General features: G+C 41.1%; 1 long non-coding RNA gene across 1 annotated transcript in view; it reads right to left on the bottom strand.

Annotated features, from left to right (window-relative positions):
- The window catches only part of LOC145451092 (uncharacterized), a 262,756-nt gene that overhangs the window by 18,171 nt on the left and 227,539 nt on the right, over nucleotides 1-17,046 (bottom strand). The window lies entirely within an intron of this gene.

Genomic DNA, 17,046 nt, shown 5'->3' with positions numbered 1-17,046 from the left:
CAGTAATCATTTGGCCGAATGTTGCCCGGTCACTTTCTCGAGATGTTGCCCGATTGACATGCATACTCTGCGCTGTACATCATATGCGCTTCTAGCTCTATGGCAAGTTCCTCGCCATTTCGGGCAACTTTGTAAAGAGCGACTATCAAGACCATGCATTTGTAACGTCTCTAAGGGGTGAGATCTCGGCGGTGCTTAGAGCGTTTATCATAATCTTGCCGGATACGTTACACAGCGCTCGGATTCACTCACTGAGTTACTGAGAGTTCTTATGCGTGGTAACGAGCGTCACAAGTCAACCTACTAGTGACAATCAAGCTTGTCACAATTTCGTGTATGACTTCAATGTACTATTCTTTCTATGATACGTCAATTTTGGTTTCTCAGAATAATTCATTGGACAAAAATGAGGGAATTCTTGTCTGGTATTCTTGGCTGGTACGCTGGAAAGCCTGTTTCTTCAAGGAGTTCTTGTACACTCCAAATAATGCTTCATGAAATGTCCATAGGACCATCAGATTTCATAAAAAAAAAACTACTAACTAGCAAATTAACAGTCTTCCACCGAATTCTATGATTCTACCACGTAGAACACGCCTACGTCTGGTTTGAAGGTGAGTTCGATCGAGATTGAAGGTCTTTTGATACAATAATTTCTCTCCGCAGCTGAACCATATTTGCGCAAACTGAAAAGCCGAGAAATTGAACTTTTCAAATTGAAGACTGTCTTTGTGAAAAATTAGGACAGGTATATATAATCTGATGATTTTGCATTGTCCAGTTATCCGTAAGGGAATAGACTACACTGCACCCCACCCCTCCCCTCGTATTGGAAAATCAGTCATACACCGATGATTTTGAAACGAATAAATCAATCGATCTTTATCAAATTTGAATCATAAGGTCGCTTTAGAAAATGTCCTAACGTTGGGCAAAATCCGTTATTATTAACACGATTTGCAGTTGATGCACAGATAGTCGACAAAATACTAATATTGCTTTCAGAATAGATTCATTGCAGTAGAATTTAGTAACTCGAAGACTTTTCGTGTGCCTATTAGGCACAATATGAAGCATGATTAGATTATGGAAAGAGATCCAAACGAAAGGTGAATTGGCAAAGTGTGGCGTAACAATGCAATAATAAAACGGAACGCTAGGCAAATCAGCTGTACCGGTAATCATAATAAAGACACGACAGAAAATCAAATTATAATATACACGGACAATTAGCGGTAGCCTATATATTAATGGACAATTTAAGATTGTATAGAAACTACTCCTGCCGGCATAAATAAGGATTGGTCAATTTTAGAGACAGAGACAGATGGGAAGCAGATCTACATTTAGCAATCATTCCTGCGCCGTTAACTCTTGATAAGGTGCACACGAAAAGTGGTGGAGTTATAAATTCCACTGCGATCAATGAAGATCTGAAAGCAATATTGAAGTTTATTACCGCCACTCACATATTCAAATAATACGAATGTTCGATAGATAATACGATGCTAGCTATAGACTTGCTCGTATGGCTTCATCTACATCCCAACTTTCAAGTAATTGCACCACAGTAGTTCAATTACTTTCAGTTATGAAACAGACCTATGTCAGTGTGTATCGAATAGATTGACGGGTAAGATAGTCGCATATCCGAAGTACTTGAAGCCTAATAATCCAATCGGAATTTGACGAAACCGGACCATGACGGGGCTCGTTCACTTTCGGACCAAACTGACTACAGCCTGACGGAGAAAATGTGTTTTTGGTCCGAAAGTGAACGAGCCCCGTAGGTCCGTCTTGTAGTAGGTAGTTTGCAGTATCATATTAAGTCGCCCATTCCTGCTTGTTTAGGCCTATTGCACAAATCAGAGATGAGGATTGCACGATTTGAAGTAAAACTTGGTGGGGGTCCGCGGGGTCCGTAACGTTCCGAAAGGGGTCCGCGAAGACAAAAAGGTTGAGAACCACTGTTCTAGAATGTGTGTATCGGATAGACTTTGTCCTACGCGTACTTGGAAAGTGCGATTGGTGATAAATGAATATATCCAATTCAGGATGTTGCCGGATATTCCAAGCTTGTGAAGCTTATAGATGACACCTTCTCGCCATACCAAGTCATACGCTTTCTGGAAGTTTAGAAATACTGCTATTGTTGAGCGTTTGTTCCAAATTCCTTTGTATATTTCATCATGAAGAGTCATGATGCAGTCTGTTGTCGATCTTCGAGCCCGGAAACCACTTTGCACAGGACTAATCAGATCTTTGCTCTCCAAAAACCAATTCAGGCGATTCGCTATCATTCTCTCCATTACTTTTGCACGTGGTGTTCGTTAACGATATGGGTCGATATGACGCTGGATCGGACCTCGTTTTACCATCTTTTAGCAATGGGATGATTATCGCGTGCCTCCAGTGATCCGGGCAATGCCCATCATTCCAATATCTATTGAAGATTGCCAACAGATAATTTCGACTGCGTTGGTTAAGATTTCTTATCATCTGATAGCAAATTTCATCGGGTCCTGGAGCTGTACTTTTTCCTCGATTTAATGCTCTTTCCAGCTCATTCATGGTGAAAGGCTTATTGATATCGTCGTCTGTTGTATTTTCTGCTTGCATAATTGGCACAATGTATTCGTTTTTGAACTCTTGTCGTCTGACCCTGAACTGCAAATCTAGATTTTGGTCGCTACTGACCGACACAAATTGTCCAGCAAGCGCGTTTGCCTTATCGGCGTTGTCTGTTAAATTAATGCCTTGGGACTTGAGGCTATTTATGACGTTCCATGTGCGGGTCCCCATCATTGATCGTACTGTTCGCCAAACCTTTGTTAATTTAGAATTGCTATTCAGTGATAAGCAGAAATCTTCCCAGTGAGATTTTTTGGCAGCTTGAATTGTTTTCCTTGTTTCTGCACGCTGCTTCTTGAACGCGATCACTGAATCGATATGAAAGGATAGTTTCATTTTCAGAAACGCCGCTCGTTTGCGACGAACTGCTCTGGAGCAGGATTCGTTCCACCAAGGAACACAGCTCTTACTGTGGGGTTTTGATACAGGAATGCATGCTCGGGCAGAGGTGGTCAAAGTAGCCAAGAAGGCTACTCAAGTAGAAGTAGAAGTAGTGACGAAAAAATCTACTCAAGTACGAGTAGAAGTACTTCTTCCATAGGCAACCTAAAACTACTTGAAGTAGAAGTAGAATTTACTGATTTTAAATCTACTCAAGTAAGTAAGTAGTTGTGAAAATGATCGTAATTCGTTCACATGGAATGTCAAAAGGTGCAAATTGAGCTATGCGAAAGGTGCCTAGCCTGATCCATATTGATGCATACCAGGAGGTATCCAATTTTCGACAGCATAAGCTTTCGTCTGCATCATGGGATGAAAATGATAGTATTGAAATAGAAATGCGATACTAATCCTCTGTTTAATCCAACAGCACATTTTAGAAAATATCATGGTATGGCGCCCTTCTCATATTATAAGGCCCGTAGTTTAGTCGAAGAGCAATACGTAGTTTTATAGGATACGGCGTAAACACATTGCGTGATTAGTACATGTTAATCAAAAATATGGTGGATCGTAAAAATGCCATATTGTGTAGCTTTATTTCCGGAAATTAAAGGCATTACTTCAGTTGCTTTTACGCTTCAACATGTATGTTATCGAGACAAAAGAACTGATATTAATTAGAACTCAAAGTATATGATACTGGGAATTGAAAGTGAAATATAATTACCACTTCTAAAAGCGGAACATGCATTTCATGTCTTCAGTCCAGAAAGTTTGGAAGGATGGTATGCTAAAACAGCTCTGAAACTAAAAAGTCAGAGTCCACTTTTCCAGATTAAAACACGCCATGGACTGCTAGATTACGATATGATTAGTAAATACTAGATTGCGAAACATCAGTTTCAAGCGTTATGATGAGCCATATGTACTGTTATGAAAGCTTTCATATGGGCGAAGGGCAACAATGCGGTTTGAACGGAACCACGAAAACCCACTACCTAAATTGTATTCACCGATACTTTCATGAAATCACACTGGTTACTCCGTAACCACTGCGCGCGAAGCACGACGAAAATTCCGGGCTTTAATCAACTTTTATGAAAATTAAATGCTGATAAATCCGTCAAAACAGCTCCGAAATTCCTCGGGCTATCCTCCTCATTTAAGGATTAAACTACTTCTACTTGACAAACTGAATATAGCGAAAAGTAAGTAAGTAGATCACAAAAATTTACGAAGTAGAAGTAGAAGTAGCGAAAATTAGATCTACTTGAGTAAGTACCAGAAGTAGAGGAAAACTACTTGAGTACTTCGAAAAAGTAGAAGTACTTCGTTACTGACCACCTCTGTGCTCGGGCCGCTTGTATGATTGTTCGGACCGCATGTTCAATAGTATTATCACCCTTTTGAAGTCCTGACATTAATTTGTGTTCTGCGCTTCGCCTATACCTGTCTCAATCCGCTTTGTGGAATGACCATGAGCGATAGTGGTTTTCTGGTATAGCGATTGGGATATTGATCGCGTTGAATATGACAAAGTGATCGCTTCCTGGTAAGTGGTCTGTGACCGCGGTTTCTATTTTGAGTGCGATGTCCTTTGATACAATGCACAAGTCTAACAGAGATGTGGCACCAAAATCCGACGCGATGTTGATGCGAGTGCCTGCCGTGACGTTGGTAATCACGAAATCATTGCTGTCGATCACTTCGTAAAGGTTCCGCCCATATTTGTTTGTGCTGCTGCTACCCCATAATGGATGATGCGCATTAAAATCGCCTACAATAATTGATTTCGAAGACGGAGAGTTCATGCATGCTTCTAGAGTGGCCTTAGAAATTGATCGATTTGGTGGAGCGTAAATGTTCATGATGTAGATCCCTTCAACCTTGATAAGCTGTGCTTCAATCGGGTCCAATCCGGTCAGTTCAATTTCCTCGTATTGTACCCTTTCCTTGATAAAAAAGCAGACCCCACCCCCATATATGTCTCGGTCTTTTCGAATGAGCTTATATCCCCGGATTTTCGGCTTGTAACGGGACACCAAGTGTGACTCTTGTTGTGCAATTATCTGCGGCTCGTCCGCTAGTTTTTCTAAAAAATGTTTCAGCTCATTGATCTATATATGCCGCGGCAATTCCATTGTATTATTGTGAAGAACGTCCTTTGTTCCTACCCGACTTTTTAATGATCTCTTGTACGTCTTTCGCGAGGAGTGGACCCCCACCCTCAGTCATATTCGTGGTATTCGCGTAGTTGGGCACATTTTCGATTGTTGACTCGCTCGTTTGTTGGCTGTCATGCGACTCCAGACACTCTAAATTATCAATCTTATTTCCTCCACTAAAGGTCAGATCGATCGCACCTCCGATATCGACTTCAGGAGTCGTCATCATGGCATTGAGTTGGTTAACTTGGTTGCCGTTACTCTGATTGAATGCGTGATTATTTGTCACCGAGATACCAAGATTTTCCCCCGCTGATTTTTCTATGATTGCTTCAATGTCGATTCGTTTTTTTTTCTATAAAGCTTGTTAGCGTGTTTTTCATGACTTCGGCAATGAAATTAAAGAAACCAGAAATTGGGATAGTGATATGATCCCATGTCTTCTGCACTAATGAGCTTTGTTGCCGAGATACGGTTTGGCGATACTGGTTGTCATCTGGTAGGCCTGGTAGGGCGTTTTTATTCGACACTTCTGGAGAAATGTCCGCAATTCTATACGCGGTAGCGCTCGGTTTCGGCAATGGCGGGAATTCACTGAGAGATGGCACTATCGGATCACTAACTTCGTTTTGCAACGTATTCCGCGCAGTCCACTAGTCTACCTTGGAGTTCGCCATTATTTTCTGAATCCTAATTTCCTGTTGATACCTTGGGCAACCAGTGTATCGAGCAGAGTGAGAATTGCCGCAATTAACGCAGTGGAGAACACTACTGTCACACTTGTCATGGGTGTGGCGGTCTCCGCATTTGGAGCAACGCTGCGCGCTTCGACAATGCTTCGATTTATGACCGAAGCGATTGCAATTATAGCACCTGGTGGACGGTTGATTGTAGACGCGAGGCCTAAGTCGTACGAATCCTATCTTAACCACGGTTGGCAAGATTGTCGACGCGAAGCACAAAAGCACTGATTTACCCCGTATAGTTTCTCCATCAGCGCGATATGAGAATATACGCGCGAACGTAACATGTTGGTTTGCCAACGAATGCAATATCTCCTCATCCGACATTTCTAGTGGCACGTTTGTAATAACTCCCTTCACTTCTACTGGTCTGGTATTGTATAATTCCGTTCGCACCTCTATCGGATTTGTGCTCGATCCGAGATCGGTGCAGGACAGTAACTTAGAAACTTGGTCACTATTCGCACATTTTACACAGATATCCCCAGAAGGAAGGACTTTCACATCCTTGTAATTACCGCCTAGAACTGCGTATAACGATTTATTTATAGTCAACGGATTGTATTGCCGAATGCGCTTTTTACACCTTTCATAATCACTGACTCATCAATACCAAATCTTGCAGAATTCCCCGTCGCTACCTCCTTCGAGGAAGGCCCAGGAAGTTCTGAATCTGCGGAGCGCTTCTGCGCCCCGCCACTACCTGACATAAATTGACTGTTTTATATCACACAAGTATGCGATACAGCTATTGTATACAGAACTACAGAACGCTTCAGCTGATATAAGCCTACTGCTACGCGACTGTCGACTACGCGGCTAGTCGTTAATTATAGGCGAGTCACTATACGAGATCACGATAAGACGTCCTATCTCGACGGCGCTCAACACACGAATGAGTGCGCGGCGTCAATACTTGATAGTGTTATATCATAGCCTTTTTCGACGGCAATAACTCCGCTTCCATTGGTTTGAATTGAGCCAAATTTGGTGAACATCGATTCTATAGACAACATAACGTCCTAACCCTTTCACGGGGTGAACAGAAAATTTTGAAATTTTTTATAATTTATTTTTATATAATAAATATAAACTTTCTTCTCCTGTGGCAATGTGGCTACTGGCTGGAATTGAACCAGATTTGGTGTGTAGGCTTAAATTAGGTAACCTAACAAATTTATTAAGTATCCAGTACCATTTGAGGAAAGAGGTGATTTTTTAACATCCCTTATGAATATACTATTCAATTGCAATGATATGAATAACAACAAGCAATATGAGAAAGCGGGTAGGTCAGAGACTTTTCTCTGCACCCGTAGCCGTTGCAATCCTACAACACATGTTCCAATTTCTTTTTCCTTTAGTGAAATATTCAGTTCTTTAATACGGATTGCTGAACGAAAAGGATGAAATGATAAACGAAAATAAATTTCGGTTTTATATTCTTTATCATCCTTTGCTGGCCCAATCTATTTTTTACAAGATTTAAATGTACACTTGATCAGCAAATCTGAATATGTCACTCCCTAACATCAAACTTAAATGGTTGAAACATCATCCAGACTGTGAATAATCAGGATCAGATGCATGATTGGAATGCAGATTTCTTTGGAATCAGATTCGCAAATATATCAAACCTAAAAGGTTAGCTGAATGAGTTGGCGACCTGTTTGTTTCTTATCACATTAGTCATATTTACACGCAGGCTATCTAGACGAGTGGTTCTCAACCTTTTTCATCTCGCGGACCGGTAAAATTTCAAAAAATATTTGGCGGACCGGTGTACCTTCAAAATCGAAATCAACACAAAATATAAAGTATGATACGTATGGTAGTATGAATCATACTACCATACGTATGGTACTAGAGAGCAGTGTTGGGATCACTACCTTCGAGTCACAAGTCATTTCGAGTCATTGCACATTTTGACTCGGCTCAAGCCAAGTCAAATGATTTTCGAAGTGGACTCGAGCAATGTTTCCTCTAATTTTTGACGAGTCTGCACGCACTCACCGACTCACTGCGTGGTCGCTTGGACAACAGTGCGTAACTACTAAAAAAAGATGATCACAACGGATTTCTTGTGCGCAGCTCGGATTTTCTATGCACAGAGACCGTGTTAGCACTGCGCAATTGCACACGTGCGCAGCGCAGAGAGAACATTGGACTCGAGTCAAGTCAGGTCACTCGATTTTTGAAGGTGACTCGAGTCAAGTCAAGTCAAGTCACGAGTCAAGTCACAAGTCATAATTCAAGTCGAATTTAATTTGTATAGGGATGATTCAAAGTCATTACATTTTTCTAGCTGTTTGAAACAAAGAGTGATTCGTCATTTATTCTCAATAAAATAATGATTATAAAGTTACTTATACATTCAACAAGGCGTTGTATTGCTCACGCATACGTAGAATTGCTAATAAAACACGCGAGTAACGATATAACGCTGAGAGACAATTGTACAATCTTTCGCGATGAAGGCCATGGATTAACCGATTACGCCAACTCGAATAAAATTCTTCTCTTCGACAATTAGAGAAGAAGCGTTTCGGAGTCGGACCAAGTCGGTGTTGGGATGACTCGAGTAAACTTTTTTAGATGACTTGACTTATCTCGAGTCACCTCCGAAAACCGAGAGATTTGACTTGACTGAGTTGACTCGAGTCAGGTTGTGCAATGACTCGAATTGACTTGTGACTCGCGGGTACTTGTTCCCCACATTGTACCAAGCACCTTGTGGTGTTACCTTAGCGAGTCAGTTCGTACTTCTTACTTGTCGCTAGCAGGTCGTAAAAGGAGATTGCTTGAACTGCAAGTTATATGGAACACGTTTTCCAGGCCTAATCTTACCTCACGAAGTTCTGAATATGTTGATGTTGATGTCTTATTTATATCTTCAATTGACCAGCCTTCAACATTTTGCATCTTGAAATTAGGCTTTAAAATTTTAAAATACCTGGCGGACCGGCAGAAAGGTCGACGTGGACCTGCACCGGTCCGTGGACCAGCGGTTGAGAACCAATGATCCGGACCATCGCATCGCGGTGAATCACCATCGCAGTCGCAAAACATCCTAAATGGCACAAACAACAATAACGCAGTCAATGTAAGTAGTTATTAAACACCACGATTTAAGGTAGGCGTGGATGGATAATACATAACAGCTACATCAGTAAGGGAATGCATTTGCTCTACATTACGAATTGGCCGTAGTCGCAACTCCTCGATTCAAACAACAATGTCGGTTTCCGAAAATGATAGCGCGTTTCGATTGTTGCGATTATCCTATAGTTAGCGAATAGTGAATGAGGCAGATTCGTGTGTGCCTCACCTCAGTGATAAGCGGATGTTGATTTTTGACAATCCGAATCCGTCCGACAGTTTTATTGTCTGCCGAACTATCCGTCCGAATCCGAAGAATCTCATCCAACTATCCGACTATATTCGAAAATCTCGTCCTAGATTCCGCAAAATCCTCATCGAATAATGATGTCGCAAAATATCAGTTGTACATCTGAGCTCATATACTGCACTAGAAGATCACAAATTGTATCTCTGGAATGAACAAAAACAAATAGAACAAAAATTGAATTTTAATTATAGGAAGGTAAACGCGAAGAGGTAATGCTACTAATTAAATGTCCGAATGAAAGTGGGATCCCTGATCAAAAGCAAATGAAAAAGGACAGAGATCATTAGGCAATGAACATATAAAACAATTTAACCATGTTATTCAATAAATATCAAGAAGTAATAGAAGCTATACCATGAAATTTTACCATCATGAGCTTATCAATATTGGATGCAGATAATCCTCATTTGCCCACAAATGCTGCAAGGCGTGAAGGCCTATGTTCACTAGCAACTTACTGATGCTTATAATTAGGGCGATTTTTTTTACCTAAAAAACGAAAGTTGACATTATTCGACCTTAAAAAACTAAATTTTGACTAAATTTTGACCTAACGTATGCAAATTAGGTGTTTTCCCAAAAATGTTAGAATTGTACTACTTATCATCATTTCTGGTTTGAACTGTATGTCCTTACGAAGTAGTTTTCCCTGAAAAAACTTTTTTGACTCAAAAACTAACAAATTTTTACATAACAAAATATTATTTTAACAAAATCTGGCCCTATGATGAATTCCAGTACATGACGTACTATGGTGAAAATAATTAAAATTTGTTGTAGTACAACGAAAGATACTTTCCTGCATTCTCGGCAGGGATATCTAGATATCTAGTTCTAGATATCCTTGATTCTCGGGTAAAAAGTGTCTGTCTTTACTATAAGTTGCTTGCCAAGGATTGAGACGTGGCGAGATATAGCGTAGTGGGATAATCCACAGCTACAACACCAATGGCCTGTGAGTTCTAGTCCGACCGAGGTCGACTCCAGAATTCCTACCCAAGTGTTGAAGGCTTATCTAGGATCCTCCTCGCCATCTTATCCGCGTAAGCGGTGTCTTACAAAGAGCCTAGAAGTGGACCGTGCTACATCTCGGCAGATACTCGGTGGATACGGAATCGAAAATAAGGAATATCGGCCTGGTGTAAATTACCATGGTAGTCGACAAACACCATGAATATACAAACAACATCAAGAAGAATGGAGAAAGAACGTTCAACTGTAGCAGCTGTTGGCTGACAACACTGAAGTTGTGCGTGCGTACACTGCTGCATGGTGACACACCGTGTTGCTTCATTCTGACAATGGTGTACATCTCATTTTTTGTAAGAACCATGCAATACCCACGCAGTCTTGCTTTACTTAGAATATTGCGGTACGTTGAGCATAACACCGTGTCAACCTATTTGTTTCATTTGACTGTTTATGATTCACAATAAGCAGACAATGCGCCGTCTGCAACGGTAGGCCTATAAAGTAGGCTACAAGCTGTAAAATGTCAAACGATAAGCTCACCGATTGTGCAAAATCTACGAGACAAATGAAATGCAGGTTGCCAAAAATTTTGTCTTTGTAAACAATTTTGACATTTTTTGACCTGTAACGCTAAAATTTTGACCTTATTTTGACTTTTTTTGACATGTAAAAAAAATCGCCCTACTTATAATATATCTTTGGTCAAAAAGCTTAATGTGTGGAACAGACGCTTAAAGTCGAGTCACACAAAATGTTAATGTCATCATCATCATCATCATACCATCCTGAAATTAAGTTCCGTAATAGCTGTCCAAATTTCCTCTTCAGTATAGTTGTTCAGTACTTGTCTCGCCGACTAGTGTATTGGAAGAGAAAAAACTTATCTTCAGCTGCGCTGTATGTGTATTCTTTGCATTTCGGATATGGTTTGTAAGGTGCGTTGTACCACTTGAAAACTTGTGGTGTTTCACTTGAACAGAGCAATTTTGGCGCTTCTTTAATAGTGGGCAGTGGGCACTGCGCAGTCATCGCCAAAATTCATAAACGAAAAATATATTATTTTTCGCGTTGGGATTAGGGACGTTAAGTTTGGGGATTACAGGTTTGGAGATATGAGGGTTGGTAGTGAGGGGTATTAGGATTAATTGACGGATATTAGGGTTCATTGTGGGGGTTATTAGGCTGGGGGCGAATATTAGGGTTGGAAGTGGGTTAGGGTAATGATCAGAGGTGGTCAAAGTAGTCAAGAAAGCTACTCAAGTAGAAGTAGAAGTAGCGACGGAAAATCTACTCAAGTACGAGTAGAAGTACTTCTTCCTTAAGCCTCGTGAAACTATTTGAAGTAGAAGTAGAATTGACTGACTTTAAATCTTCTCAAGAAAGTAAGTAGTTTTGAAAACAGTCTTAATTCGTTCGCATCGACTGTCAAAAGCTGCAAATTGAGCTGCGCGAAAGGTGCAGAGAGCTTGATTCGTATTGATGCATCCCAGGAGGTATCAATTTTCGACAGAATAAGTATTCTGTCGCATCATGAGATGCAAGTTATAGTATTGATAGGAAAATGCGATATTAACCTTTTGTTGACTAAAAGACCCCGTTTTAGAGAATATCATGGTATGGAGCATGCCCATATTTTATGGCCCAAAGATTAGGCGAACAGCAATACGGAGAAGTTGTTATTGGATACGGTTTCAACACTTTGCGCGATTAGTATACGTTAATAACAAATATTTTGAATCGTAAAATTTATAGTTAGTGTAGCTGTATTTTCGTTTATGCTTCAACATGTATACATATATCTTCTGCTGACAAAAGAACTGAAAGTAATTAGAAATCAAAGTATGATACTCGGAATTGATAGTGAAATATAAATACCACTTCTAAACATCGGAAAATATATTTCATGTCTTTTGTGCATAAAGCTTGAAAGGTGATCTGCTAAAACAGGTGTAACGTTCAAAAAAGTCGGATTTTCCAGATTAGCAGGACACGTCGTGGGCTGCTAGATTACGGTATGATAGGTAATTGCAAGATTGCAAAATGGTATTTAAAACGGTATGGTGGGCTATATTTACTATGATGAAGTACTTGACATGGGAGACAATGCGGTGTTAGCGGAACCAAGAAATCCGGTACCGGGGCCTACGATGATCATAGGACCCTCCGGTACCTAAATTATATACACTGATACTTTCGTGAAAACATATTTGTCTCTCCTTAACTACTGTGCGCGATGCGCAACAAAATTTCTGGGCTTTACTTGACTTTTGTGAATATTAAATGTTGGTACTCCGTGAAAACAGCCCCGAATTTCCTCAGGTTATCCGTCGTATTGGGGGATTAAATTACTTCTACTTGACAAACTGAAAATAGCGAAAAGCAAGTAAGTAGATCACAAAAGATTACGAAGTAGAAGTAGAAGTAGAGAAAATAAGATCTACTTGAGTAAGTACCAGAAGTAGAGGAAAACTACTTGAGTACTTCCAAAAATTAGAAGTACTTCGTTACTGACCACCTCTGGTAATGATTGAGGTTGAAGTATCATAAGATTAGGGTTGGAGGAAAGGGTTAGACATGGGTTAGGGTACTCTAAGATTAGGGTTGGTAGAATGGTAAATGCAATACAATACTCCCGAACCTAATGTTGAGATACCCCAACCTTCTAAAATCTAAACAACGGCCACCTCCAACATTGATATCCCCCACCCTAATCTCACGATATCATGACCCCAATCATCACCCTAACCCGCCTCCAACACTAATATCCGTCTTCCTCGACCCGAACATACCCATTTACAATCCAACGCGAAAAATAATTTATTTTGCCGTTTCTGAACTTTGACGATGTCTGCCCACTATCGAAGAATCACCGAAGTTGCCGCAATATTGATCAATTAAGTATAAAATAAATATTTGGCAAAGAACCGTATCTTATACACCAGTGGTTCTTAACCTTGCCCCCAGCGCCCCCCAGGGGGCGCTGGCGATTTTGAAGGGGGGCGGAAACGCTCAGGGGGCGATATGGGGGGCGTTGTGCTCAGGGGGGCGGTATGGGGGGCGCTGGAGAAAAATGGCTTCGCAGTAGATGATGTGGTGATAGGACATATCCTTAATGAGTATTCAGAGCAAATTAACACCGAAAACGCCTTCAAAATAGATATAGGTTTAATTGTCCATGGGCGCCTAAATGACTGACACCGAATGTTCCTGTCTTGGCAATCTGAACCCCAGAAGACGAATTCCATCTGGCAGGGAAAAATTATATGTCAGTGAAGAAATGCCATTCTGAAATCGTGTGCGTCTTTTAGTTTAGTAGGATTGGGCGACAGGGATATTCCTGTTGGGCGATATCCCCGTTGAGCGATTCTATATTTTTTGATATTGCAGACAGGGGGTCACGAAATAACATCATGCAACGAAGTCATACCAACGGGTTCGCCCGCCCGAATATTATTTAATTATTAGTAACGGGCCCTACAGTTTCCAAGAAACCTCACAATATTCGCTTTAAGTTTTGATGAGTCTGCGCACACTCAACAACTCACTGCGCTGACCATTGGACAACAGTGCGTAACGACTAAAAAAAAAGGTAATAACTCCGGATTTGTTGTGCGCAACGTAGATTTTCTGTGCGCAGAGACCGTGTCAGCAGTGCGCGCGTGCGCAGCTTAGAGGGAACATTGCACCTCACTCAGCTCTACCGGTCAATGTGTTTACGTGAGCAGAGAGAGGATAAAAATTGATCTCAAATTACATGCAATTCCCGATGATATTGACCAATTCAATCATTAATTAGTGAAATTTTTCGCACTTCGCGCGACTAGGCGAGAATAGCTGCCTCAGTAAATGGACACCCAATGTAGATACCTAATAGGCTATCAGCAAATAGCGGACACCCTAATGGGGGTCTGGGGGCGAAGTCCCCCGGAAGTTTGGTTTATCACCCGATGGGGGCCCAGGACCAACGTTTTTTGTTTGGGGGGGGGGGGGCTGACGAAGTGCTGTTACGGCCCTGGTGACGAATAATTGTCGTGCGGGCACCCTGAATATGTTTAAATATTAATTACGTGCCCTTTATTTTCCTATAAAACAGCTCACTCAGTGCTACTGGTAAATCTGATTACGTGGGCGGAGAGGATAAAAAGTTTATAGCGACTTATATATGTAATTACCACCTATTCATTCATGCATTATAGAAAATTTTGATACCTAGGGCGACCAGGCCACACAAACTTTGCTGACCATCAAAATCACGATATGGGGTTCGTGGGGGCGAAGCCCTCAGAAATTCGGTTTATCACGCTATGGGTGCGCAAGGCAATCGTTTTAGGGGGGTTGACGAAGTGCTGTTACGGCCCTCCCTCTTACTCATTGTCTTTATTACATTCCTTATAATATGAAGTTGGGGGGGGGGGCGCTGGAGCACGATAATTTTTGAAAGGGGGCGCTGGAAGAAAAAAGGTCAAGAACCACTGTTATACACTAAAGAGCGCTGTATGGCTCGCGTGCCATAGGTTCCCGACGCCTCCAGTATTGTTTTTAAGCTGTTAGGATCTTATATTGCAACTTTTCTCCGTTTTTTCATGCAAATTTCTGTAGCTTTTTCGATCTTTCATGCAACCTTTTGATTTTCATGTCACGAACTTTTTACTGGACATATCATTAGTGGGCAAACTTCGTCAAAAGTTATAAATGGCAAAATAAATTATTTCCGCCGGACCGTCACTTGAGTACTGATTGCCTATATCTCAGTTGAATTTCAACATAAATTTAACCAAACTCTTCAAAAAAGATAACAAATTCTCAAAAAAGAGGACATTTGGGCGTCCTCCAAGAACGCAGAAGATCTATCATGGCGCGAATGAAAATAAATTATGTAAATATTAAGTACATGTAAGCGATTGGTCGGGTGCGGTAGCGACCAAAATTCATTCCCTTCACGACTGATAAAATTTAAAAATCACTGGCGTAACGGATGCCATTGCCAGCTGCAGAAAAACGGTTGGTGGGATTCCTTGCTTGAAACGGTAAATGTCTGTTTGTTTTATTTTATTCACATAATTGGCGCTTCTAACTACTTGGGTCATTTGCACCCAGCACGGAAATTGCATTAAGATCAATGTCTTTGCGGTCTTTTTTCTGGTCATTTGCTACCATCTTTCCAGAGTTCAGCTCTCTGTTCATCTAGGCTTTTCCAAGGCGCTGTGTATACAGCGGGATCGGCGATGAGGATGAAACGTTAAATATTATTAAATTGAATGTTTGGCACGCAAGCTGGTAAAAATGTGACATTTTTGACATTTTGGCACGCTGCACACAAAGGGTTGCCGGCCCCTGCCCTAACCTCAGTCATAACCCTAACCAGCTTCCAACCCTAATATTCGCCAACCCAACCCTAAAAACCCTCACAATCAAACCTAATATCCGTAACCTCAACCCTAATACCCCGCACGCCCAACCCTAATATCACCCACACCTCTAATCCCCAAACCTAACGTGCATTATCCTAACCCGAAAATAATTTATTTTGCCGTTTACTATTGTTAACGATGTCTGCCCACTATCGAAGAAGTGCCGCAAGCTCTTAGTAAATTTTCAGCCCGGTTAGAATATTTATTCTCGTGGTAGTATAAACATGTCTTTGAGAAGTAGAGACAATGCCATATTCAGGAATAGGGGCTGGAACCCTCCTTTTCAAATGTTCCTCAAATTTGAGTTGCTGTCGCGCCGGCTACCTATATCACTCGCGAATTCAATGTACCCGAATCGAAATCTTGGATTGCACGATACGTTGATCGATCACAGAGAATAGCAGACACGGCGACGCCTGTATGACAATGCATATTTCAAATACACTTTGTCTTCCCGATCTACAATGAGAAATGAGCTGCCTTGGAAGTGACATTCACAATGACAAACAACACCATAGCTATCCAGCGAGATAGTGTAATGGTTATGCGTCCGGCTTCTCGAGCGGTAGATCGTGGGTTCGATCCCCGGCCGGGTCATACCAAAGACTCGAAAATTGGTATCCGCAGCTATCCTGCTAGGCGCTCAGCAATCACGGATAGCATGGAGGAGAAAAAAAAACGGGGGCGCAGACTAGATGACCTCATGGGGCCGTATCGCAACTCCGTCGTCAAAGCATCTCGATGGTGCAGGCGAAAAAGAATATCATATCTCTCTCTCTATCCACGTTCTGGATTGGTATGTAGCTTTGTGGTATCGACGATAAAATGAAGGCGTCGAGAGCAAAGTTATAAGTTACCGCCGAGTACTTTTAGAATCGAGAAGTCGATCAATATTTAGATTTACGGAACGGAATCAGTGCGACAGTTACAATCGATTAATATCAGTTGGGGTTCCATTTATAACAAAAATCAATTGAATATAAACATGTTTAAACAAGGCCTTTGTTTCAAACATTGTTATTTTTTTAAAGCCACGACGTCACCGATATTCAATTTTAACGTCATAGTGGAGTGCCATTGACAATTGAATATATGGGGTATATATAGCGTCTTTGGCGAAATATCTACGTACTATGACTGTCAAACGGACTATTTTGAGGATTCCAACTATCGCATATCGTATACGTCGGCTCGGGTGATAATTGTCGGTAGGCTCATACAACACGTTTTCGGAAAGTATTTACACAATTATGGCATGATTTTACAACTTGAAAAAAAAACATTTTTTCAAAAGGCCTTTGTTTAAAACACTGTTCAAAACATGTTTTAAA

The sequence above is a fragment of the Botryllus schlosseri genome, chromosome 11 (genome assembly GCF_051294905.1).
Source record: "Botryllus schlosseri isolate E-star chromosome 11, Bs_hap1, whole genome shotgun sequence".
Taxonomy (NCBI): domain Eukaryota; kingdom Metazoa; phylum Chordata; class Ascidiacea; order Stolidobranchia; family Styelidae; genus Botryllus; species Botryllus schlosseri.
The sequence above is the reverse complement of the archived record's forward strand: the minus strand, read 5'-3'. Positions and strand labels throughout refer to the sequence as shown.